Below are 23,936 nucleotides of genomic sequence, written 5' to 3'. Positions count from 1 at the left end.
CTTGTTAAAATCAGATTAACGTTGTTCAAACTTTATTTTTACGTTGAATGTACCATCACTAAGATTGTTGAAACAGTTTTTAAGAAAAAAATCAATGTTTATATTTAGTTTACTAAGATTATAAGCTTTTTAACAAAATACATATAAATTTTGGGTAAAATTGTTAAAAAGTCGGAATTTTGATAATATTCGTTAAAACTAGTTTTGTTTATGAAATAATCGATTAATATTGCATTTTAAACTGAATTCGAAGCAGTAATCACAAGTTTTCACAATTTAAATGAAATTTGTTCAACTGAAATTGCCTATAAATTTGGAGATTTTTTTGAATTATGTTTCTAAAACACATATTATTTTATATTTACAAACTTATTTTATCCGTCCTAAGAATCCGAAAATGCATTCCGTTTTCCGATTCAAAATCATGTTCATTGAGAAAATTATGACACTTTGAGAAATTTGAAATAATGCCTTTCATCAACATTCTCTTAACTATAGTTAACTAACTTTTTAAACTTTTCAAAATTTTATAAAAAGTTCTTTTTGAGGTACTTTGAAAACTTCTCTACCGCAGTCAGTATGATTCTAAACAATTCCGTACGTATTTAATTTGACTCTTCATTTTGCGGAAAAATCTCAAACCTTTCAAAGTCACCCCGTTTTACGGTTTAAAAAAAATATATTTGCATAACAAGACTGGTATAAAATGCATTTTAAATCGCCCATTTTCATTGAAATGTTAAAACCATGACTTGACATTCTTATTTTTATTCTTTTTTAATAGTTTGTCCCCTTTGACTGTGGACAGTGACACAAACTTCAAAAAATGTGTGCAACGGCTTTATTAAACAGAAACAAAATTATCTATTTAAATTAACTTCTATCAATTTCACACAAAATCTTTTCAACTACCTTTTCAACAAATCTCATTTTGTATTATTATTTTTTTTTTATTGTGAACAGGCATTGATATATTTCCCATTTTTCACAAAATTCTCCAAGGTTATTGATTTATTTTTATCATTTTCAAAAGATTTCCTAATTGTTTTATGTATTTTTACTAAAAAAAGTGAAGTTTAAAATTAGGATGGTGCTCGATTAGGTTGATTTTGAATTCTAACTTTTCAGGAATATTTTTGGGTTTTGTTTTCTCTTCTAGAAAGTTGTTGGGCATGCCAATCCGAGCAACTTTGTCAAACACACCAAAAGTTTATTACGCAATGTACGCCTTTTACGACTAATTTTCAATGATTTCAGAGTATGATTTGAGCAATTCAAGAATACTTAAAAAACAAATATATTTGTTTTCCAAAAATACTTTAAAAAAATTTAAGATATCTGCATTTGAAAATATCTAATTTAAGGGGTTACATACATGTAGAAAATCACAAAATTTCATTTTACACAAAATTTATTAAATCCACTTAAAAGATGAATTTCAATCACTCCTGAAAGTTTCATGAAGATATTTAATGATTTAACTGAGTTAGAGACGATTTAAGCTCAGAATGTTGCCATGCGCAAAGCAAACTGTCTAACTTTCTGAGCGTTTTTCTCTAAACACCGAGTTGATTTACGGGTGCCACGATATCTCAAGATGGGACGGACCAAATTGGATGAAATTTTAGGTGAAGAATCCCAAGACATATCCCGTGTGCATGACGAAGCCCGATTTTGAAATTTTGAATTTTCAAAGAATACAAAAATCAAAAACTGGTGATTTTTTATATGAAAAACAGTAAAGTATTTTTATCTTTTTTTTAAATAAAATTTTTGAAAGTCGGCCTTCGTCATACACACAGAACCGGTTTAACGAGTCTTCACCAAAATTTTGAGCCGATTTGGTCGAAGCAATGTTGAGATATCGTGGCATACGTTTTTTGAAACTGCTAACTTCAAATAGCTATATCTCGGCAATGATACAACCAAATGTCTTCAAAACTGTTTTGTTAATAGATGAAAACGTATATTTTAATGCACTGAAAACAGATTTTGAAAAAGTTTAAGTGTGTGCTAAAACCAACCTTTGACATTTTTGCCGATTTACATGTAAGTAACCCCTTAATAAAAATAATAATAATAGTAGTTTATGCAACAAGTTGCAAAAAGAGGATTTTTTCAGCACGAGTCGTACATTTATCCAACGAGGTTCACCGAGTTGGATAAATACGAAGAGTGCTGAAAAAATCCTCTTTTTGCAACGAGTTCCATACAACATTTTTTTGCAATTCCGAAAAACACCCATTGAGTGAAATTTTATGTCAAATTTTCATGTATTTTATCAATAAATCGTTTGAATCAAAAAAAATGTTGAAAAGTGTTACTTTTCGAAACAAGTGCTGAAAAGTTCAACTTTTCAGCACCCATTTCAGTGCTGAAAAGTAGAACTTTTCAGCATTTATTTTGAAAAGTGTTGCTATTCGATTCTGTTATTTTTGGTACAGAAAAGTAGGCTATTTCGTCGTTCAAGAATGACAAGAAAAGTAAGTAGTTTAACGACGGAATCGCAAAAAAAAAAAATTTAAACATTGATTTTACGAGTAATGGTTTCAACATTTTAATGAAAAAGGAGTTTTAATCCAGCCCAAACATTCTAAATATGATCATCAATGTAGAAAAATGCATTTTAGATTGTTTTCAGTTGATTTGACTTCTTTTTTCATTAAAAATTTGAAGTTTTTTGTCCCCTGATTTTTCGGACCAATTTTGAAAAGTGGGAGAGGGCGAAATAAACTTTGAATTTTTTTTTGCAACGGCCTCATTTCAGTTTCAGTTCTGTATTGCACAGCAAAAAAAAGTTGAATTTTGGAATGTTGAAAATTTGGTTGGTTGAATATTACTCATTTTTTGAGTGATAATAATCAAAAATTGTGTAAAAATGTGAACCTGATGAATATTCATCAGAAACTGATGAAAATTCACCAATTCCAGATGTAATATTACACATTTTTTTCGCCACAAAATCTGTCACCATTTCCTGATGAATATTACCATAATTTTTTTTTCTGTGTGTTCTGTATTTGTTATACCGAAGATGAATTTATATCAGAATAATGAAATTCACCCTTCTTTTTGATATCTTCAAATTATTAAATCTTGTAATAATTCACCCTATTTTTGGATATTTTCAAATCTTCAAATCATTAAAAAATAATGGTGAATCTCTACACATTTTTATTATATTTACTGCTTTCGGTAAATTTTACCGAAGCTGCACAGTTTGGTAAACTGAAAACTAAAACTACTGAATTTGGTTGAAACTTACAAAAAATCGATAGTGAAGTTCATTCTTGTTCATCTAACAACCGATTTTCGGTGAAATTTTATTCTTTTTGACAGATGGATACCGATAAATCTTATCCGAATTTTTTCCTACCGAATTCGGTTAAAAAAAATAAGTAATTTTGCCTCTGAAAATGTGTAATTTTACCGCTTTTCTGGTGTAATGCCACTTTTTCAGTCTAAATTGAGGTAAAATTACATCATCAAAGAGGCAATATTCAACCTAACAAAATAACATTATTTTCCACTGTGTAGAGGGTTAACATCTATAAAACTAGAGTACTTTTTCAAAACAACCAATGCGCCTTTGAACATAGGACCTTTTGAAAAAATAAGCGAGAAATGTCATAATTCTAATCAAAATATACCCTCCCTTTTGATACCTTCAAATCATATGGAATAATAAAGGGCGAATTTCTACACAGAAAAAAAAGTATAAATTTGGAAGGTGTAATATTTGAAGGTTTAATATCATTATGATGTAATATTACCTTGATTACCTCAATTTAGGCTGAAAAAGCGGCATTACACAAGATAAGAAAATTTGTACATTTTCAGAGGTAAAATTAAAAAAAAATCTGAATTATAAGATGCATTCATTCCCAGATGAAATATAACCATTTTTTTCTACTGTAAATTATTTCAATTTCTGCGAATTACATTCTAGGAAGTGGGTTATTTTAGCGTCTAGATTATTCTTGGAAATGGGATTATGGAAAATTGATGGATTTCAAGGGAACGGCAGATTTCAAAAGCAGAAATAAGTTTATTAAACAGCAAACAACATTTAATTGTAATTTCCTAACAATTGAGACAAACGAATTCGATTTCTAACTCGCAAAAGTGGATGGCTCGCATTTCTTAAAGGAAGCAAAACATATCTTTCTTATTCCTCAGCCTCACAACTTTTCCTCACACATCCACACAATCATAAAAGCAAAAACACACATACATCCCAAATCGCGGGCGTCGTTCGTCGACAACAACAACAACAGCAAAAAACGACGCCGCCGTCGACGTCCACATCGCTCGGTTTATCCTCATCCTCAAGTTGGGGCGAGGGTTGATGGTGGGGGGTGGCGGAGAAAGAAATAAAACACAAAACAGAAACATAAAAATAAGGAAATGCTCGGAAAAACCAGACCACGTCACTGGCGGTTGTCTGCTTCGAGGAAAAAAAGGACGATTTTATTATTATTTTTTTCTTGTGCTTTTTGCTTTCAATTTTTTTTGTTCATTCGTTACTTGAGGACGAGAGCCTCAACGAGCCGTCTAGTGAGTCAGGTCAGGTTCGCACATCATGCATCCCTCCCCCCTTATGAGGTTTCGGTTTTCTTGTGTTGATTTACTTTTCTTTTTCTTTTTTTGTTCGAAACGCGTTGCCTTGTGTGTATGTGAGGGGGATGGGAAGCAATTTGATGTTTTTTTTTCTTCATATTTCGTTTTCTCGTATGTGTTGGTTGGGGTTCCCCCTATAGAGATTCAGAAGAATAAGTAAATTATTATTTCTTTGTTTTCAGTTTTGGAACCTAATACTTGACATTGATTTTTTATCTAATATCTAGTGTTGGATCGTCAGCACTTAAACGACCTATAACAGCTTCACAGCAAAAAAAAAATCCGATAGTAAAATCGCGAGCAAAAGCATCCCCTTGTACAAGCCTTTGTGAGAAAAGTCACTCCAAATTACACTCTGCATGTACAATGAAACAAACGTGTTGGACAGCTGAACTACAACATTCGTGTCAGCAGAGTGGCGCAGTGGAAGCGTGCTGGGCCCATAACCCAGAGGTCCGTAGATCGAAACTACGCTCTGCTAGATTAGTTTTTTTATGTAATGTTTATATTTAGACCTTAGGTTTTTGGCTTTCGATCTTTTGCACTAAGTTGGTTTCTATTATCAGCGTTTGACACTATTTTTGGATCTCCTGCCACTTATTTTTTGGGGAATTTTTGAAAATAATTAAAATAAAATTTGCAACCTTATGATATTTCGTTTTTTTCTAAAGATGAACCTTATTGTAGTTCGATAAAGGTAAAGATTGTTTTATTGTACATAATACGAAATACGATTATTCTATCAGCGAAAACCAATGATAACTTATTTAATGTAACTTAAAACCTTTTAAAAGTTTACTGAATGCATTTTTTTTAAGATGTAGTCAATTTTTTTCTCAATTTTCTCAATTTTTAATTTTAAAAAAAATATCAATTTTAATCAATTTTTTCATTTTTTTAATTTTTATCAATTCTTAACAATTTTTATCAATTTTTATCAACTTTTATCAATTTTATCAATTTGTATATATTTTTCTCAATTTTCTCAATTTTCTCAGCTTTCTCAATTTTCTCAATTTTCTAAATTTTCTGAATTTTCTAAATTTTCTAAATTTTCTAAATTTTATAAATTTTCTAAATTTTATAAATATTATAAATTTTCTCAATTTTCATCATTTTCATAAATTTCTCAATTTTTATCAATTTTCATCTATTTTTATCAATTTTTGTCAATTTTTATCAATTTTTATCAATTTTTATCAATTTTTATCAATTTTTTCATAATTTTTTTTAAATTTTCATAATTTTTTATCAATTTTTATCAATTTTTATCAATTTTTATCAATTTTTATCAATTTTTATCAATTTTTATCAATTTTTCTCAATTTTTTTCAATTTTTATCAATTTTTATCAATTTTTATCAATTTTTATCAATTTTTATCAATTTTTATCAATTTTTATCAATTTTTATCAATTTATATCAATTTTTATACATTTTTATCAATTTTTATTAATTTTTATCAATTTTTATCAATTTTTATCAATTTTTATCAATTTTTATAAATTTTTATCAATTTTTATCAATTTTTATCAATTTTTATCAATTTTTGTCAATTTTGATCAATTTTTATCAATTTTTATAAATTTTCATCAATTTATATCAATTTATATCAATTTTTGTCAATTTTTATCAATTTTTATCAATTTTCATCATTTTTTTCAATTTTTATCAATTTTTTTCAATTTTTATCAATTTTTATCAATTTTTTTCAATTTTTATCAATTTTAATCAATTTTAATCAATTTTTATCAATTTTGTATCAATTTTCATCAATTTTTATCAATTTTTATCAATTTTTATCAATTTTCTTAATTTTCTAAATTTTCTCAAATCTCAATTTTCTCATTTTTTTCAATTTTCTCAATTTTCTCAATTTTCTCAATTTTTTCAATTTTCTCAATTTTCTCAATTTTTTCAATTTCCTTAATTTTCTCAATTTTCTCAATTTTTATCAATTTTCATCTATTTTTATCCATTTTTGTCAATTTTTATCAATTTTTATCAATTTTTTTCAATTTTTTTCAATTTTTATCAATTTTTATCAATTTTTATCAATTGTTATCAATTTTTATCAATTTTTATCAAATTTTATCAATTTTTATCAATTTTTATCAATTTTTATCATTTTTTATCAATTTTTATCAATTTTTATCAATTTTTATCAATTTTTATCAATTTTTATCAATTTGAAAAATCGTTGAAAGTTGAAAACCAAAAGTTTCTCATTGATGACTTGAACCCTACCCTATTTTGTGAAAATGTCAGAGCGTTCAACTAAAAATTGTGGCAGTGACAATAAAAAAAATCTAGTGTTTTAATACTTATATTGCTAGTTATGAATATTTGCGTATATTCAGCAACAAAAAATACGTTTTTATGAAAATTTTAGTATTTTAACCTTAATATTTATTTCAACTTTGACGCATTTTTTCGACCTGTATCCAAAAATATAAGTTCTATGATTTTTCCTTACAGTAAAAATCTTTTCTTTCCCTTTGCGATTTTAGAGAATAATGCCGAAAATGATTAATTCAGGCAAAATAAGCATGTTTATGTTTTGTACGGTTTTCCCCGAGGCAATTTTTCATTTAAAAACTTATTTTTGATGATTTATGTTCATTTTCCTTTTACTCGACAGACATAATTCACAGTTGGGACTCTTTTTCGGCCCCTAAGCCATGATGCAAAATTGCTGTTTTGGTCATACGGAAAACCACCATTCCTTAATATGGCTAACAACAATAAAAAATTACGCTCGACCGTGACAGGACTCGAACCTGCAATCTTCGGATCCGAAGTCCGACGCCTTCTCCATTAGGCCACACGGTCGCTTACAATCACTTGTGACAAAAAATCTAAGCACCATTATGTCGTTTGTTGAAATTGTTGAGCAAAACTTGAGTGCATAAAAAAAGTATTTCGCCCCCGGGTGGACTCGAACCACCAACCTTTCGGTTAACAGCCGAACGCGCTAACCGATTGCGCCACGAAGGCAGACGGATATTATTTTGCGTTTTCAAACATAGTTAGCTTGAACTATGTCGTATATTTCGCTTCATTTCAATTTAGTCACAACCTTCTAACAAAAGAACAAAAAAGCTAAAATCAGCACGACAAAATCAAAATAAATTCAGTTTGCAACACGCAGAGTGTAATTCCAGGTACACCTATAGGTATGGCATGGTTCGGGTGTTCGCATTACAGTCGATTGATTACTCTGATGTGATATACGCCTGAAGGTTTGCAAGGTAGCTCCAATGCTGAAATAGAAGCCTAGGCAGTGTCAAACACTATCAATTGAGGTGCATCTTTCAAAAAGTTCTAGCCGAATTAAGCTTAACAAATTAATTGAAAAATATATCATTGACGTATTTGAACCTCTCGAAATTATTTTTTGTAATTTAAATTTTCGGCAATCCAAAACATTTTAAAAGTGTTGTCAAGGCACATCAAATGATTCCAGTGCATCCTGGGTTGAATTCAACCACAAAAAACTCGAGAGCTGTAACACAGCCGCGTCAAACGTTGTGCTCCAGTTTCGGCGGGGAGGTACACATCCGCACAAGCATTCCCCGGAAATGAAGCTTTCGTTTGCTCTTGCAGCACCCGCCACCAGCCTTTTGCTCCACGTGGTTGTCCCTAATCAACACGCTTTTTTCCGGAACCCGTGGAAGCTCCTGAAGCGGTTTTACGGTACGTACCAGCGAGAAGAGAGCCTCAAACCACACGCATCTCGTTAAAAGGAATAGAACATGTGAGGAGATGAATTTGGGGAGGTTGGGTCGAAGAAAAGAAAGTTTAAACAATAAAGTAAATAAATGGACAAATGAAAAAATTAACAAATGAACGAATGAACAAATGAACAAATGAACAAATGAACAAATGAACAAATGAACAAATGAACAAATGAACAAATGAACAAATGAACAAATGAACAAATGAACAAATGAACAAATGAACAAATGAACAAATGAACAAATGAACAAATGAACAAATGAACAAATGAACAAATGAACAAATGAACAAATGAACAAATGAACAAATGAACAAATGAACAAATGAACAAATGAACAAATGAACAAATGAACAAATGAACAAATGAACAAATGAACAAATGAACAAATGAACAAATGAACAAATGAACAAATGAACAAATGAACAAATGAACAAATGAACAAATGAACAAATGAACAAATGAACAAATGAACAAATGAACAAATGAACAAATGAACAAATGAACAAATGAACAAATGAACAAATGAACAAATGAACAAATTAACAAATGAACAAATGAACAAATGAACAAATGAACAAATGAACAAATTAACAACAATTTGCTTATTTTCTCAATTTTCTCGATTTTCTCAATTTTCTCAATTTTCTCAATTTTCACAATTTTCTCAATTTTCTCAATTTTCTCAATTTTCTCGATTCTTTAAATTTTCTCAATTTTCTCGAATTTCTCGATTTTCTCAATTTTCTCAATTTTCCTAATTTTCTCAATTTTCTCAATTTTCTCAATTTTCTCAATTTTCTCAATTTTCTCAATTTTCTCAATTTTCTCAATTTTCTCAATTTTCTCATTTTTTTCAATTTTCTCAATTTTCTCAATTTTCTCAATTTTCTCAATTTTTCTAAATTTTCTCATTTTTTTAAATTTTCTCAATTTTTATTGTCATCATAATATATATAATTATTTGTTATCATGTTTTTTTTCTTTTTTTATCAATTTTTAAAATTTTTTTAAATTTTTTATCAGTTTTTTATCAATTTTTATCATTTTTTATCAGTTTTTATCAATTTTTATCAATTTTTATCAATTTTTATCAATTTTTATCAATTTTTATAAATTTTTATCAATTTTTATCAATTTTTATCAATTTTTATCAATTTTTATCAATTTTTATCAATTTTTATCAATTTTTATCAATTTTTATCAATTTTTATCAATTTTTATCAATTTTTATCAATTTTTATCAATTTTCTCAATTTTCTCATTTTTTTCAATTTTCTCAATTTTCTCAATTTTCTCAATTTTTCTAAATTTTCTAATTTTTTTAAATTTTCTCAATTTTTATTGTCATCATAATATATATAATTATTTGTTATCATGTTTTTTTTCTTTTTTTATCAATTTTTATAATTTTTTTAAATTTTTTATCAGTTTTTTATCAATTTTTATCAATTTTTATCATTTTTTATCAGTTTTTATCAATTTTTATCAATTTTTATCAATTTTTATCAATTTTTATCAATTTTTATCAATTTTTATCAATTTTTATCAATTTTTATCAATTTTTATCAATTTTTATCAATTTTTATCAATTTTTATCAATTTTTATCAATTTTCATCAATTTTTATCAATTTTTATCAATTTTTATCAATTTTTATCAATTTTTATCAATTTTTATCAATTTTTATCAATTTTTATCAATTTTTATCAATTTTTATCAATTTTTATCAATTTTTATCAATTTTTATCAATTTTTATCAATTTTTATCAATTTTTATCAATTTTTATCTACTTTTATCAATTTTTATCAATTTTTGTCAAAAGTTGTCAAAAATTGTCAAAAATTGTCAAAAATTGTCAAAAATTGTCAAAAATTGTCAAAAATTGTCAAAAATTGTCAAAAATTGTCAAAAATTGTCAAAAATTGTCAAAATTTTTAAAAAATTGTCAAAAATTGTCAAAAATTGTCAAAAATTGTCAAAAATTGTCAAAAATTATCAAATATATTCAAAAAATTTCAAAAATTGTCAAAAATTGTCAAACATTATCAAAAATTGTCAAAAATTGTCAAAAATTGTTTGACAATTTGTCAAATGTCAAATGTCAAAAATTTTCAAAAATTGTCAAAGATTGTCAAAAATTGTTAAAAATTGTCAAAAATTGTCAAAAAATGTCAAACATTATCAAAAATTGACAAAAATTATCAAAAATTGTTTGACAATTTGTCAAATGTCAAATGTCAAAAATTTTAAAAAATTATCAAAGATTGTCAAAAATTGTCAAAAATTGTCAAAAATTGTCAAAAATTGTCAAACATTATCAAAAATTGTCAAAAATTATCAAAAATTGTTTGACAATTTGTCAAATGTCAAATGTCAAAAATTTTCAAAAATTGTCAAAGATTGTCAAAAATTGTCAAAAATTGACAAAAATTGTCAAACATTATCAAAAATTGTCAAAAATTATCAAAAATTGTTAAAAATTGTCAAAAATTGTCAAAAATGGTCAAAAATTGTCAAAAATTGTCTAAAACTGTTAAATTGACAAAAATTGTCAAAATAAGAAGATAAAGACAGTTGAGACTAGTATAAAATTGAGACAGGAAGACGAACGAATTGAAATAATTATTGATGAAATACTTTTGAGCAAAATTAGGCAAGTAAAGACAGAAAACCAAATTTATACTATAAAGAAAGATAAGACAAATTAAGACCAAAACTAAAATTCGTTCAACCCCACCTTCCCCTATTCCGTCACAATCCGATTACGGTTAATCCAGAGACGTAACTAGGACAAGCCGAACCAGTTACCAGAAGGGGTGAATGGGACAAGGGTGCATTGTGGTGGCCGCGAAACGATGGTGCGCTCAGCACGCCGGAAAAATAGAAATGCACCACTGCGAGAGAGAGAATGAAAAAAAAATCCTGCTGCACTTTACTGTGAAAGGGGGTGGGTGCTCGAAAAAAAACCCTTTCTTGTTTGTGGTGAGAGCAAACTATAGTGAAATAGTGCAAGCTGCCGCGGTGAATCAAAGCTGGAAGAGGGGGTGTGGGAAGGATTTTCACTAAACACCATTTCCTTTGAGGGTGGGGGAAGGCTTCCCAGGATGACCACGGTTTTGCACCGCAAACCGTGTAAAAGCATGTGTGGTGGCGGTTCGTGTGAGATAACACGAAACGCAAGTGCCCGATAGTAGTTGTCCGAGTGATAAATTCGAGAGGTGAAATCGGAGGAGCAGAAAAAATTATTGGGTAAATGCATTTTGTTAAAATGGGTAAAAAATGGATATTAAAGCACTTCTATTTTAGTCCTTACTTCTTTTTTTTTTTTTGAAAACTATGAAATTCAAAATATACTCTACAACAAACTATGCTAGAGTTACAAGACAAGTGGTAAAACCCCATTTAACAACAACAATTTCTCAGAAATTCCCGAGATTTCCAGTACCGTTAACTGGGGTGACATTGATAGGATTTCAATTTATTTTTGAAATATTTTCCAACTGGTAAGGGTTTTCTCAAGATTATTTTATGTATGGACCGTGGACAATAGCCATACCTTAAAATACTAAATACCTTAACTTAAAATTCCTATAAATCTGGATATTTTTTCAATCAAGCTTCCAAATATCAAGCAGTAACAAGGCTAAAACAGCTGTCCCAATTCACTCCGCCCCAGATGACGGTATTTATTTTACCATCTCCTAGCGGAAAAATCTCAAATCTATCGAAGACAGTCTAGCTATCAAAGTAACCCCGTTTTACTTTAAGAAAAAAAAAATCCGTTTCCCAAGATTTTTCGAAATTTGCTAAAAATTCATTAAAAGGTTTTTTTTTTACTTTTCAGTACCAATATTTTGAAAATGTTTTTGAATTTTTAAATGATAATCTTTAAAAAAAACTGGGCTCTTGCTTAATCGTTAAAAATTAAAAATTACGTTATAATTTGTGCCATGAATTGACTAAAAAAATCGATTTTTTGTGTGAATTTTTATTAAAAACTAGATGTAATATCACTTGAAACCAACCTAATTGTGATATGTTGTTTTTGATCAATGATTTGAAAAAAATGTTTAAAAAAAAAGTAAATCTTTCCCAGTTCCTGAGGGGAACACCCTTGAAGAGTATCGGGGCCGGCATTTACAAAGCGGATTCAGTGGCAATTTCATTCTCAACTTAATGTTAACATGTTATGGTTAATGTTAACATTCCATAGGTCGCCTTCCTAAGGTGTCGTGATAAGGTCCAGTTTGTGACGATACACTACCTTCCCTTTACTAAGCAATCGAATCCAGAAGAGAAACGATCACCAGTTGTGTTGGTCCGAGCCGGGATTTGAACCCCGATCTGCCGCTTACTAGGTGGGAGCGTTACCACTAGGCTACGTGGCTCGGTCAAAAAATGTTTAGGAAATCAAAAATCAAAAATTGTCAAAAATTAACAAAAAAATTCAAAATCTGTCAAAATGTGTCAAAAATTGACAAAAAATTTATTTTTTTTGTGAAAAATTGTCAAAAATTGTCCAAAATTTCCAAAAATTAAAAAAAAAAAGATCTAGATTAAGCTGATTTGTATAAATAAGACAAAATAAGATGGATTTGGATGGGTTAATCTGGTATATTAAGATATCAAATTAAGAGGTTGCAAGATCAGAATATTACTCTTCATAAAAAAATAATTTCAAAATCCTTTTAAAATCTTAGCATGGAAAACCATTACGCTATAAGATCCTTAGTTTTTTTACATCGAAAGAAATAAAAGATGGGTTGCCATAAAATCTATAAATTAAAATTCAATCTCAAATTCTCATGACAGTGTTGCCATATTATTGAACTTATTTGGCGAAAACATGAACTACTTCTCGAGTGATGTACATAACTTCCAGCTAATTTTGCGACTAAAATTCTCTCTCTTACTTTTGACTGTGTTGCCAAACTCTTTGGACAATGTCATAAGAAAGAGTTATATCGATTCCAGGGTAAATTTTCCAAACAACCTATGTGCTAAGGGTTTTTGATGCAGATAGATTTTTTTTTCAAATTGAATCGAGAATTCAATTTTAATTACGAATATTAAGAAAAAAATCATTTTAAATCACCAAATTCTCTTCGCAGCTAATAAAATTTTGCTAATCATTCAAATGAGTTTCATGCTTACGATCCAAATCGTCTACATTCTACAAACATACACACAACCACAATCCTTTGCCTAGACAGGAAAAAACGGTGCGCGATATAAAGGAAGTTCAATCCACCAACACAATCGAGCATGAAAAAAGTTGTATAAAATCTCAAAGGGGGAGCGAAAAAATCGACCCGCCAAAAATTGGTGAGAAAAAGAATCCAACAAAACTTTTCCTCGACCGTGTTTCCCCCTTCCGTTCACAGCATCCCAGTGAAAAGTGCATTCTTGTTGGTGTTGGTACTGGTGTTATGCTTGAAAGTTGTCTTGTTTTGCTGGTTTGTTTGATTTGTTTTCTATTATTTAAAATTTTGTATAAGTTTATTGTTTTTTGAACTAGAAAAAAGTTAAATTATTTTAAATATATCTATTTTTTAGAGAGATAAGATGTGTTTTGACATAATTATTTACACTTAAACACAAAGCAATCATCCAACCAAAAACAAAACTCAAATTGAATCCTCCGAAATTGAAATTAAGTCCAAATTTGCACTCTCCGGAAGAGTTTCCCCCTATTTTCTCTCAAACACACCAGCCACACCAAGGCAACAAAAAGAAAAGAAACCAAAAAAAAGAATCCCCATTTCCGAAAAAATCGTGTCCTCAGCAACAACCACGGAGGAAAAAATACCATCCAACACCCATACAATCGCAACCTGTTAACCCTACCACTCACTCACTCACAGACGCAAAACTCAACTAGTGTTGCCTCCCAGAAGAAAAAAAATACAAAAAGTGCAAGGAAAAAATCGACTCGCCGCTCTCCCCCTCCACCACCAAAAGAAAAAAGGAATAAAAAGTAAACACACTTTTTAAAAAAGGCAGCACAAAAGAGCGAAAAAATCGCACTCATCTCCCTTTTCCCCATTCCTCTGCTCGTGACTGAGTTTTGCCGGTTATGTACTGAGAAAGAGGACGATTTTTTTTCTCCCGCGAACACTTTCTCTCTTTCGCGCTCACACTAACATTCCCCTTCTCCACATAACAGTGATGCTAGATTTTTCAGAAAAGCATTATTAAAAAATTGAGTTGAGTTGAGTTGAGTTGAGTTGAGTTGAGTTGAGTTGAGTTGAGTTGAGTTGAGTTGAGTTGAGTTGAGTTGAGTTGAGTTGAGTTGAGTTGAGTTGAGTTGAGTTGAGTTGAGTTGAGTTGAGTTGAGTTGAGTTGAGTTGAGTTGAGTTGAGTTGAGTTGAGTTGAGTTGAGTTGAGTTGAGTTGAGTTGAGTTGAGTTGAGTTGAGTTGAGTTGAGTTGAGTTGAGTTGAGTTGAGTTGAGTTGAGTTGAGTTGAGTTGAGTTGAGTTGAGTTGAGTTGAGTTGAGTTGAGTTGAGTTGAGTTGAGTTGAGTTGAGTTGAGTTGAGTTGAGTTGAGTTGAGTTGAGTTGAGTTGAGTTGAGTTGAGTTGAGTTGAGTTGAGTTGAGTTGAGTTGAGTTGAGTTGAGTTGAGTTGAGTTGAGTTGAGTTGAGTTGAGTTGAGTTGAGTTGAGTTGAGTTGAGTTGAGTTGAGTTGAGTTGAGTTGAGTTGAGTTGAGTTGAGTTGAGTTGAGTTGAGTTGAGTTGAGTTGAGTTGAGTTGAGTTGAGTTGAGTTGAGTTGAGTTGAGTTGAGTTGAGTTGAGTTGAGTTGAGTTGAGTTGAGTTGAGTTGAGTTGAGTTGAGTTGAGTTGAGTTGAGTTGAGTTGAGTTGAGTTTATTTGAGTTGAGTTGAGTTGAGTTGAGTTGAGTTGAGTTGAGTTGAGTTGAGTTGAGTTGAGTTGAGTTGAGTTGAGTTGAGTTGAGTTGAGTTGAGTTGAGTTGAGTTGAGTTGAGTTGAGTTGAGTTGAGTTGAGTTGAGTTGAGTTGAGTTGAGTTGTGTTGAGTTGAGTTGAGTTGAGTTGAGTTGAGTTGAGTTGAGTTGAGTTGAGTTGAGTTGAGTTGAGTTGAGTTGAGTTGAGTTGAGTTGAGTTGAGTTGAGTTGAGTTGAGTTGAGTTGAGTTGAGTTGAGTTGAGTTGAGTTGAGTTGAGTTGAGTTGAGTTGAGTTGAGTTGAGTTGAGTTGAGTTGAGTTGAGTTGAGTTGAGTTGAGTTGAGTTGAGTTGAGTTGAGTTGAGTTGAGTTGAGTTGAGTTGAGTTGAGTTGAGTTGAGTTGAGTTGAGTTGAGTTGAGTTGAGTTGAGTTGAGTTGAGTTGAGTTGAGTTGAGTTGAGTTGAGTTGAGTTGAGTTGAATTGAGTTGAGTTGAGTTGAGTTGAGTTGAGTTGAGTTGAGTTGAGTTGAGTTGAGTTGAGTTGAGTTGAGTTAAGTTGATCGTTTCCAGCAATTTCTGGCAACACTGACAGTGTATCAAGCCGCGAGGTGACCAGGGCAACCCTGTACGGAGGGAGAAAGGCGTCCTAGTACATAGACCTGCTTTGATGATGACGGGGAGGTTGCATTCTAAAAACCATAGAATAGGGGTGTGAGGTAGCCAAAACCACACTCCTTGCCCCAAACCAGCATCAGAGCGAGATGGCAAACCTCCAAAGTGGCGCGAAAAAATAGCATTTTTCAAACATTTTTTTTTTAAACTGGAAGGGGTGGCAGTTTTCTTGTTTCTTTTTTGTTGGGACAACGGTTAAGGGTACGATGGACAGTCACTTGAAGGTGATAATAACATCCTTATGTGATGGCCTGTTTGACCCCACTTGTCCCCCGTTCTGCCCACCACCCCTAGAGTTGCCCCATTTTTTCAGTATTTGAGAAGACTCGATTTTTTTCGCGCGATAGTAGTTGTATTAGTCAGTAATAGTTGCAGCAGTGTTGGTTAGTCGTTGCTCAATGGGAAAAATGTGGGAGGAGGAGGGTGAATGGGGTTGAGGGGGGCGCTTTCGGCAAAAATCGCATTTTTTTCCAGGAAAAAGGTACCTGTGTCTATGTACTGGCACTTGGAACAAAAAGAGAAAAACTAGTACCGGGTTGGGCGAAAAAATCTGTTTTGTGAAAAATTGCAAATTGTGCTTGGGATTTCAGGAGAGGTTGAGGAGATGATCCTCCATTCGGGTGTCCCAGGGATACAAACATCGACGTGTGTGCACGTTCCTCGTTGTCGTCGTTGATGCTGATGGGTTAATATTAATAGGAACCTCGGCTATCTTTTTTTTTTCGGGGCGGTTGAACTACTGGTTGGCTGATAAGTTTGGGCTTTGAATATTTCATAAAGTCGCCCTTTCACTAGCCGGAGGCTGAGCTGATATGCGAAACTTAATTATCGCTAGTGTGTTTGTGTGTTTGTGTGTAAATGAAGGGTGAAAATTGCATCTGGGCAAACGATTGTGTAATTTTCGGGTTATGAAAGGTTTTTTTATTCAAAGGAAAAAAAGAATCCACAATTTCATATTCATATGATTACAAAAGTTACAGAATAGTTAATTCAATTTCATTTGTGCAACCTTTGAGAACCACCGGAACTCATGAAATTGAACAAAAAGCAAATATTTTTTAGGGTGATGACTTTTTCTAAAATAAATAAGTAATTATAAAATATGTTGACACTGATGAAAGCAAAAAATAAGATGGTAATATTGTTCTTAAAACAACTATTATTCTTTATCATCCATGTGAAAAAAGTCTATAAAAACCTCAAAATTTCTTAAAAATAACAGATTTATTAAAACATGTTTGATTCATATTGAAAGTCCAATGAAAATTAGATGAAAACATAACATATTTAAATTTTGCAAATAACTTAAGCTGTTTTTATACCACGATGCTTAAAATTTGCCAGCATCCAAAAATGGATTCTATTTTGTTTTTGATGTGCCTTGGACTTTCAATACATCCCATTTTGTAATCTGATTTGATTGAAATTAAATATGTCTTTAATATTTTTTTTCCTAATGTATTTTTTCATATGACAAGCCTAGAAAAGCTAAAATAATATCTTTAAGAATGTTTAAAAAAAAAAAAGAAACGACATCAAATAAAATGATACCAGTCAGTTTAAAATTTAAGATAGGTGTAGAATTTCATGTTTTAAATAAAACATATATTACCAATTATCTTTAAGTCACTACCGTCATCTAGGTAAAATCGGGACTAATGTCTAAATAAACACAGTTTTATTTATTTTAGAGCAATAAATTTGTAAATCGGAGAACTAATATATTTGTTCTATTCCTGTTTTAACCGAACTCAATAAAATAAAATAAATCGAAACATTATACACAAAATGGCTTGTACAGCTTAATTTGTCCTGATTTGCCCAAGATGCAGGTGTTAGATGAAAAATTAATAAATATGTCATTTTTTCAAATTATAGATCATAAATATACGTAAATATAATATTTAGTCTTTTTTGAAACATAAAAATTAAATAAAAAGTATTTAAATCACTTGGCAATTTGTGGATTAGTAAACTAAAATTTTAACAATTTTCCCTAAATAAGCTAAATTAATGCTTATATATGCCGAACACAAATTTGTTTACTTGAATTGAATAAAGTTAGTTTTTTTCGGAAAATACTAAAATTTTCGCAAAATACCAGATTTTTTTTTTCGAAAATACTCAAATTTCCAAAATTTGCAGTATGGGTAACAAACGCAGCTAAATTATGTATGAGCAAGTTCAGCCCAAAACAGGAATTTTTTAGGTACTTTTTCTCGACCCTCTCCGATTTCAATGAAACTTTATAAACATGATATCCTACGCTTATGTAAGCCATTTTTGTGTATACGGAGCCAGTTTCACTCGATAACGATTTTTGAGAAGGGCGTAAGTGTTTTAAATATTTTTGTAATTAGTAATTTAAATATTTCTGTATCTCGAAGCCGTTGCATCGTATCAAAAAGGGGTCAAAGACAAACTTGTAGGAAATTGGACGGGCTTTTTGAAAAAAAAATACACTGAAAGAAAAATACACGCCACTTCTATGGGATTTTTCAATTTTTATGTTTAAAAGATTAATTTTAAGGTGAGCCCACGATTTTTTTTCGTTCAAAATTTATGCGAAAATAGCCTAAGATGTTACAAAAAAGGTCACGAAAAATGCAGGATGGAACAACTTACCTAAAAAAATACAAAAATCATTTACTGAAATGGTTTTTTGAAAAGTACTCTAAACGTCAAAATTTTTAAAAACCGATTACAGGAATCGATTTTACAGACAATTTTACATAAAAGTCTCCATATGACCGCTGTCCTAAGTCCAATCCTTATGAAGTTAAAGTGGTTTTAAAAATAAAAATGTTGAAAAATTTGTTTTTTTTATGATTTTTTACAATTTTTATATGACAGACTTGATTTTTCAGTCTCGTAAATATTTTTACCGGAAAGCTCGTCCAATTTCCCATAAGATTGTCTTTGACCACATTTCAATTGGAAGTATGGGCTCACAGATATAAGCTAATTGCATTGCTCATAACTGAAAACTGAATATTTTTTTCAGTGTAGTTCAGTGGATGGTAGTAACCTGGATAGTAGCGTGGCTCACGGATTTATGAAAAAGACAAAAGTGTTCAATTTCGAACGCCTCAACCGGAATTTTGTAGCAATATGGCCCCAAAACATAGCCTGAAATTTTGAGCGCATTTGGTTAAGGTTTAGAACTTCCACCATTGACCTGAAGTTATAAAGAAATTTCAATAAATTTAATTTATTTATTTTCAACTTTTTAACTCTTCTTCGAGTATATTTTCCTATGCCCTATGAATTTTTCTCAAAGTAGTGGTTTCTTATAGGTTTCGATCCGGGGAACAACTTTGTAGAACATCACAAAGCGCTAGGAATTAATCCCGGAAAGATACAGGCAAATTTTTAGAGCACGTTAAAAAAAATCCTAGCTCCAAAAAATATCCTGTATCTTTTCAGGATCAATTCCTAGCGCTTTGCGATGTTCTACAAAGTTGTTCCCCGGATCAAAACCTATAAGAAACTTGAGAATAAGAAAATTTTATTGGGTTTTGGGAAACTTTTTCTAAGAAGAGGTTAAAAGTGAAAATTTCCCATAGTAAATCTTTAAAAGTTCCATACTAACTTCAGGTCAATGGTGGAAGTACTAAACCTTAACCAAATGCGCTCAAAGTTTCAGGCTATGTTCTGGGGCCATATTGCTACAAAAATCCGGTCGAGGCGTTTGGAATTGAACACTTTTGTCTTTTTCATATATCCGTGAGCCACGCTACTGGATAGTAAATTAGCTTAAATCATAAAAAACGAGTTATTTAAAAAAGTGGTCAAAGACAATCTTATGGGAAATTGGACGAGCTTTCCGGTAAAAATATTTACGAGACTGAAAAATCAAGTCTGTCATATAGAAATTGTCAAAAACCATCAAAAAACCTTTTTTCAACATTTTTATTTTTAAAACCGCTGTAACTTCACAAGGATTGGACTTAAGACAGTGATCAATATGGATATTTTATGTAAAATTGTCTGGAGAATCGATTCCCTTATTCGGTTTTTGAAAATGATGACGTTTAGAGCACTTTTCAAAAAAACAGTTTCAGTAAATGATTTTTGTATTTTTTTAGGTGAGTTGCATTTTTTGTGAGTCTTTTTGTAACATCTTAGGCTATTTTCACAAAAATTTTGAACAAAAAAAAATCGTGGGCTCACCTTCAAATTTGACTTTTAAACTTAAAAATCAAAAAATCTCATAAAAGTGGCGTGTTTTTTTCTTTCAGTGTATTTTTTTCGGAAAGCCCGTCAAATTTCCTACAAGTTTGTGTTTGACCGCTTTTTAAACGATGTAACGGCATCTAGATATAGAAATATTCAAATTACGAAATACAAAAATATTTAAAACACTTACGCCCTCCCAAATGTCCTTATCGAGTGAAACTGGCTCCGTATACAGAAAAATGGCTTACATAAGCGTAGGATAACATGTCTACAAAGTTTCATTGAAATCGGAGAGGGTCCGGTACAATCGATTCCCTATTTGACATGGAATTGCTCGTATACTTTTTCACTTTATTAGAGTTAGTTTGGAAAATATTTAAAATTTCGGAAAAATCTGAGTTTTTTCGATTTTTTTTTTAATTTGCAGTGTGGGCTTAGAACCAAGCGAAATTTTGCATGCTTCAAACATACATTCAAATTTTTGCTATGTTTGAAACCCATATTGCAAATTATAGAAATTGAGGTATTTTCAAAGAATTACGATATTTTGTGAAAATTTAAGTGGTTTATAATTCTAAATTTCGTATTAATTACGAACTCTGAAAATTAGAGTATTTTCAAAAATACAGTATTTGTTAAAATTGGAGTGAAAATGCATTACAAATTTCCCTCCGTTTGAAACCCAAAAAACTATTTTGTGAAAATTTTAATTTCATACACCCAAAATTCAGAGTCGAGATAATCGTTCTCTCAAAATTTATTGAGGGCTCAGTGCCAAAATCGATAGAATAATGGTACCAACTCACACCATCATAACAAATGAGTTCATTCGTTAGTTGAATCAATAAATCTCCAACAAGTGTCATACATCGACTTCTGACTTCTCCTTGGTCACCAAGCTGTGGTGGCCGAGGCAGCTAAGTCATTGGATTGGTTTGTCAAAGGTCTCTGGTTCGATTCCCGTTGTCGACACTTTTGGTTTTTTGTTTGACGGATGAACTTTTTTTGCAAATGAACCTCGAGAGAATAGTTCTATCGCCCATCTCGAGCTGTGTTCTCTGCGTCCGTGAATGGTACCACTATTCTCTCGACACGAGACCGTCATTCTCTCAGACTAGCGCTGCCAGTTTTGGGTGTAAAAAAACTATTAAAAAAAAGTGGAAAAGCATACAAAATTTTGTTTTTTTTTTATACTTATATTGCAAATTATTGAAATTTAATAATTTTCGATAAAAACGGTACTTTGGGAACAATGAGTATTTATACTTTGAAACTAACTGCATTTTCTTAAAATATATTCTTATCGAAAAAATGTAACATGAAATACTTGAATTAGGTCGATTTCAGAAAGATTCAAAAAATGAGTTATCGTTCATTAGAATCGCCGATAGAATTACCGAAATAACGTTAACGATAGATTATCGTTATCCAGCCTCGATAATTTTATCGTTAACAACCTTGAAAAATACGGCTTTTTTAATTTTCAAAAACTGATGGGGTCAAAACAGCAACTCCGTCACGAGACATCAAGAAATGTTACCCCTTAGGACAAAGTTTCACACAAACCGAAGAGGGGTTGGGGCAACTTTTTACAATTTCGTGTGAGTTGGCGGAGAATTACCCAAATAAAACTTCGCAATACAAATGGAATTTTCAGTTAAAATCATCAAAAAACATGAACAATTTCGAATGCAAACGCCCGTGAACTATTTGCGCTGCATAATAATATTGCGCACGAAGAGCAAACTCGTCGTCATTTGCTTGATTGATAACATAGAATTAATTTCCCTGTAGCTACCGGCATCAACGGATGGTGGTCATATTCTCACTAACTGTGCGGCTGGTACTATATACTATATAGGTACTTCAGTACTCTAAAAAGCTATGAGAGAAAAAAATAAGATAAAATAAACGCAACGAGCGAAACATCAACCCGAAAAAATTTGCACAGCCACTGTTTATAGTTGTACTAGCAGCAGGGTCCCAGCACGCTCACTCGCTCGCTCGATGAAAAAATCTAATTAAAAATGTTCAGTTTAAAATTCGTTCAAGCAAATATTTTTCTTTTCGTATCTCGTTACTTTGCTTTGATTCAATTTTTTTCCGCCCGCGCGTTTTCCACACAAAAATTGCTCCCCACCACCCCACTCTGCCAAAGCCGGGCGCGCGAATTTTTCACTTCTCTTTGCATATAGACATCATCATTTTCATCACCGGTGCCCAGGACATGCACCCTTTCTTCCCGGTCGTCGTCGTCGTCACCAAGGTGGTGGTCATCTAGCGCCTCGCTTTTCCCCGTTTATTGCAGCTACGAGGGCTTCGACAGGACAGGACGTTTTTCCTGGACAAGCGGGGCCGGTGTTCAGTTTGAGGTCCGTCCAGGGATCGTGGTCCAGTGTGGACAGTGGGAATAAGGTTGTTAGTATGTCGCTTGAAAATTGAGGAGTAACCAATACTATTTTTTAAGATTCAGGTAATATAAGAAATTTTCAATATGAACAAAGATGATTCAACCATAAATTCGATTTTAACTATCATACTTTTGAATAAAATTCTCAGATCCTCAAATTTTATGGTTTATCGTAATTGTCCCTTGGTTATGCACACATCGTTATTACATTTATTTTGTGGTTCTATTAACAATTATTTTACGATTTTACTTGCATTTATCATTACGTTTTAGTCAAATGGTAGTCGTGAATTGATTTTTTTTCGAAATATGTTTTACAACAAGATAAGAAAAAATCACGAATGATTCATTATTTTAAACGGGAAAATGAACCCTTAGTTTCTGAAATATCGGTTTTTGAAAAAAAAAAGTTAAGTTTACCTACAAAATTAAAAATTTAGGGAACCTAATAAGCAATTTACAATATGACTATGAAAATTTATAAGAAAATTCAAATTATCGAAAAAAAACTATTTTCAATTGAACCTAGGTAAAAATATTGTTATGGTTTCGCCACCTGCCAGGTTGCGGCTATTCAGAAAACCTAGATGTTTGGGTATCATACGATCGGAAATTGTATGCCCTTCTCGATGATCCTATGTGCCATGTGACTTGTAAAACGTGGACCAATTTTAATGCCAGTGGATTTTCCGACGACGTAATTTCGGTTTGGTGCGAAGCTTCAAAAAAAAAATCATATCCACTCCAAAATTTGTATTAATGGTACCGTCATCAGGGGTGAGATTGGGTCATACAAATTTCTGCATTATGCCTAAATCTCTGCCCCAATCTCACCCCCCAAACCCAATGTCACCCCTGATGACGGTAGTATATTGACACTTAGTTAAATAAAAAGTTGGCAAAATTGACTTAAGATAAGTTTTATATAGAATTTCCAGAGTTATAAAAACTTTTATACTAAGCAATCAGCTAACTTCATGTTCATTCCAAATTATTATCTAAATTAGTCAAAGATGACTTAAGTTGGTGATTTATCAGCAAACACTTTCATTTATTTTAATATTTCGAAAGGTGTACAAACCTTTTTTTTACGATTTTGGGATATTTAAATAATATTTCTTATAGAACTTTTTGTAGAAATCATCTTTTCATGAGCTTTGTTGGCAAAATGTTCGGCATGAGTATCTGAAAAAAACGTAGTCCAGACTCTATTATTCGAAGCCTCGATTATCCGAAGTTTGATTATCCGAAGGTTGTATGCGACTTCGGATAATCGAATCAAAAACAAACAAAAAATCGAGATTTTCGACCCCATTTTAGTCAAATTTTAATAGTTGATTGAATAGTTGTAATTTTTTATATTACGTCATCGCCCATTGGCTTCCATCTTGGATTTAAGGATTTTATATCACTTTAACGTA

At 31.1% G+C, this 23,936-nt stretch overlaps 1 protein-coding gene and 3 non-coding genes across 6 annotated transcripts in view; 2 read left to right on the top strand and 2 right to left on the bottom strand.

The window, feature by feature from the left end:
- The window catches only part of LOC120423271 (zinc finger protein rotund), a 227,085-nt gene that overhangs the window by 118,865 nt on the left and 84,284 nt on the right, over positions 1-23,936 (top strand). The window lies entirely within an intron of this gene.
- Trnam-cau (transfer RNA methionine (anticodon CAU)) lies at positions 5,030-5,101 on the top strand. Its single transcript has one exon. It is a non-coding gene; the product is annotated as a tRNA-Met (tRNA).
- Positions 7,379-7,451, bottom strand: Trnar-ucg (transfer RNA arginine (anticodon UCG)). Its single transcript has one exon. It is a non-coding gene; the product is annotated as a tRNA-Arg (tRNA).
- Positions 7,543-7,616, bottom strand: Trnan-guu (transfer RNA asparagine (anticodon GUU)). The gene has a single exon. It is a non-coding gene; the product is annotated as a tRNA-Asn (tRNA).

The sequence above is a fragment of the Culex pipiens genome, chromosome 3, assembly GCF_016801865.2.
Source record: "Culex pipiens pallens isolate TS chromosome 3, TS_CPP_V2, whole genome shotgun sequence".
Lineage (NCBI taxonomy): Eukaryota > Metazoa > Arthropoda > Insecta > Diptera > Culicidae > Culex > Culex pipiens.
This window is presented reverse-complemented; position numbering and strand designations above follow the sequence as displayed.